General features: G+C 49.8%; 1 pseudogene; it reads right to left on the bottom strand.

The window, feature by feature from the left end:
- Positions 1-5: 5 nt before the first annotated feature.
- LOC128276384 (uncharacterized) lies at positions 6-2903 on the bottom strand (annotated as a pseudogene).
- Positions 2904-3750: the final 847 nt, after the last annotated feature.

The following is a 3750-nucleotide window of genomic DNA, read 5'->3' as shown; positions in this document are numbered from 1 at the left end:
AGGTTGGACTTCTCCGGCTATCTTTGCAATAGCGATATCATTCCGCAAAGTGCTGGGCTCGAACTGAGGATGTAGAGTGATTTCTTTGATCCACAGTTTGGGAGCCGTGTCGCTGAAGCCCAACTTCACAACAACTCGCTTAGACTGGCATCGTTTAAGACAGCTGGCAGTCGAGAGAACCACGCTTTTGGTGATCAGCGTACCGACACAATGGGAAAACAATCCGTGGTACGATTGCCAGGCAATATAAACCTGCAACAAGTTGAAAGCCATTCGAAGAGGCCAAGTATTAATCAGATGCTGAACGACTTGCAAACTGCAGCCCTACCACATGAGGAAACTGATCGACGTCTCTTTTATCCGCTTCGAGCTGGTCGTAGTATAGATAGGTCTTTCGGTGTACCGCTTTGTAGCGGGCTTCACATTCGTCCAATTCTCTGCTCGCGGCCGATCGCTCGGTGACTTTCAGCACGTTATGGTACGGACAGCAAACGATCGGTGATTTGCCACAGACCGTAACTTCACGATGAATTTGAAAGTCGTACTTCACTTTGGGGCACCTGCGCACATCGACGCACACTCCGGATCCACCTGCCGGCAGTCGACAGTGATCTCGCACCGACAAATCGGTATTGTAGAAAAGAACCGAACTGGAATCCCTGGGTCGATTGGTTAGCAGCATTTTGCTTAGCCACTCGAAATGGCTCGAAATGCGAACGCCAACAGCCGACTGACCGTAGCCACAGTCACGACCGAGCAGGTTCAGGGCGTACACGTGCTGGAAGTACTTGTCCAAGCGCACCACGCGTCGCTGCACGGGCCCGCCGTACAATAGGTCGCAGGTTTCTGGCACCAAAAACGGTATGTTGCCGTAGCACAGGTGCTCCTCGCTTAAGCCGTTACGTAAGCGTTGTAAATACTTTTCGGGCAGCGAGCAATTGACACCACGGTGCTGATCTGCTTTTGACTGTACCATCGTTTGCTCGGCGTCTGAAGACAGAAAAAGAAGAAGGTTCATTGTATCTCATTTCACTCAGAAAATATGGCTCCGCACATAACCTATAATCGCTGTTTTTGATTCATAAAGTGCGTTGAGATCTCGGCGTCCTCTGCCGGTTACTTCAAATCGATCGTCTGGTAGTTCGTGGTAACGCCACAAGCAAGCCGGAAGAAACGAACCACGGAAGAAGAAGTGACCGCTCAGCTTCACAATGGCGATGTTGTTGTACAGTGATCCTGGCCGGTAGTCTGGATGGTTAAAGGTATGTGCGATGTTCATCGTTTTGTTTCGTTCCTCGTTGATGACGTGCGTCGGCGGTTTGCTGCAATAAATCGAGATCCAACTTTAATCTGAATTCCAGTACGAAGGAAAACACACTCACCCTTTGAAAGCAGTACACTGAGCAAGAGTAAGAACGGTGTCGCTTTCTATCAATACCCCGTAGCAATTATCGGCACCCTCGGTGCCCTTATCCCACCTGAAAGAAACCGTCTCCGGGGACCCTTCGTCCTCCAAGTATGTATTTTTCAGGTCCAACGAAACAGTCAGTTCGCCCTTCGAGACCACCACGTTCGGTTCGTACTCCCGCAGGGTGACGTATCGGACCGCACAAGCATAGGGCTTAAATTTCCACTCTGCAACGAAAGTACTTCAGACTAGCAATGTCTCAAAGCGATGGTTGCCCTACATACCCGGAGCTTCTTCTCCTCCGGCCTCCAAAACGGACCGTATCCAAGGAATGTAGCCGGCCACCTTTGTATAGACCCCAGGCATCGACTGACCACAGACACTACCGAACGACGTAACCGCCACAATGAACGGTGTTACTTTGGTGTTGTGCAGAAGCTTCACTTCCAGTGGTCCCCCAGAATCTCCCTGCAGCAGAACGGGTCGTTTGTAATCAGTGCTCAGGTTGACCTTCTCACAGGCAGTGCTTACCGGACAAGTGTCCATTTTCACGTCGCCCGCGCACAGGTGGTACGGTTGCAGACCTTCCTTCAAGCCACGAGAACCAGCTCGATAGAACTGATTGCAGTGTTTTTTGTCCACTGGCGCTAGTGATACTTTCAACAGCACTGGCGTTTGTGAGCTTCCTGTAGAACGAGCAGTAATAAAGTATTTCCGACAAGACATGAACACTGGTTCACTTACCGAACCCGGTAGCTCCCCAACCGGCCGCCTGTAACGTAGGAAAGCGTAGTTCCTCCTCATCCCATAGACATGCCGGTGCAACGGTCTCGTTTAGCCTACCAAGATCCAAATAATTTTAAGTTACTACAACACTAAACCGATATTTTTGCCGTTCACTCCGGTCTTACGTAATGTGCCTCTCCAACTTCAGCAGCGCTATGTCGTGGTACCTGGCATTGTACCTATGCTGCGGATGACGGATGACCTCCGCTATGTTGAACTGTTGCGTGTACGCATCGTCGGTATCGTTGTACAGATCAATGTCTCCGAAACGGACCACATCCGGGGCCTTGTTTCTGCGATAGATCGAGGTCGAGTCGTTTAAGAATCGGGGATTTTCCCAACTTTTGCCTACTTACTCAAAGTCTTTGGCGCAATGGGCTGCGGTAAGCACGTAGTTCTCCCAGATCAACGATCCGCCACAGTTCCACAGGATGCTGCCATCATTCTGCCGCCATCCGATCGCTCCCAGGTGGGCAAACTCTCGAAAATACGCTGGTACGCCGAACGCAGGTGCTATCGGAATACTGCCTCCTTGGCTGTAGTGCCGGAAGTGGCAGTCTTTCGTACGAAATCATTAGAAAGCTTTATTGGCTGAAAGTGTTTAAGAGCGGCAATAGCATACCATCCAACGACTCACGCTCGTTCGGCATCAGCGCATCTTGCAGTCGTTCGTTCAGGTGCGTGCGGACTGGTCCAAGGTCGGAACGAACTGCAATAGAAATAGTACTGTGAAATAAAAACGTAACGTAAGCAAATCTCGTCGTTACACGGACGGCACTGTACCCAACCCAACACACAGTAACGCCGATGCAAGAAATATTAAGTGCATCGCGACGCATAGTCGAACAGAGACTGAAACATAGCGCTTGCTAGTGGCACCCTTCAAGAAACAGGCCGCGGCCATCTCAGCCACACACACTCCCCGCCCCCCGGCCCCACTGAGTTAACGAGAGGACGACGGTGAAGCACGCGGCCTTCTGGAGATCGACAGGATGGCCCCTCCACCAACCAGAACAACGAGTGAATGGAAGCAAGCGGCCTTCTCAATATGGACAGGAAGGCCATTATCAGGAAATAATAATTCAGCCTGTAGAGTTTGTCAGCCCTTCAGAAAACTCGCAAAAAAATGTTGAAGAGTGTTAAGCGCCGACTACTCTGCAGAACACAAGTTATACACAAGTGTTGGTCGTTTATAAGATTTTTGCTGCGCCGGGCGTTCTCACTAAGCTCGGTGATGTGTGAAGAATGTCGCGATCTTGAGGTTCTTGGAGCCGTTGATTCAGCGAAGCTGGCCCGTGCTATGTGCGGAATATTTATGTTTTGAGCGTGGTTAGTTTGCAGTAACTATTACCCATTTGTGTGACACCTTAGCTTGTAAATTAGATCTAAAAATGGGTCATCGATCCGATTAATTCCGATTATTTATTACTATTTTTACTAGCTGTTCCTGGCGTGCGTCGCCACGCCTTATTTCATTCTCATTTCTCGATGATTCGGTGTTTCAAAGGATCGATATTCCTGATGACGTAACAGGAAGCTGATCATTCCTTCTCACT

This window comes from Anopheles cruzii, unplaced genomic scaffold (genome assembly GCF_943734635.1).
Source record: "Anopheles cruzii unplaced genomic scaffold, idAnoCruzAS_RS32_06 scaffold01069_ctg1, whole genome shotgun sequence".
NCBI classification, from domain to species: Eukaryota; Metazoa; Arthropoda; class Insecta; order Diptera; family Culicidae; genus Anopheles; species Anopheles cruzii.
Note: the sequence above shows the minus strand (reverse complement) of the source record. Positions and strands in the feature narration are given on the sequence as shown.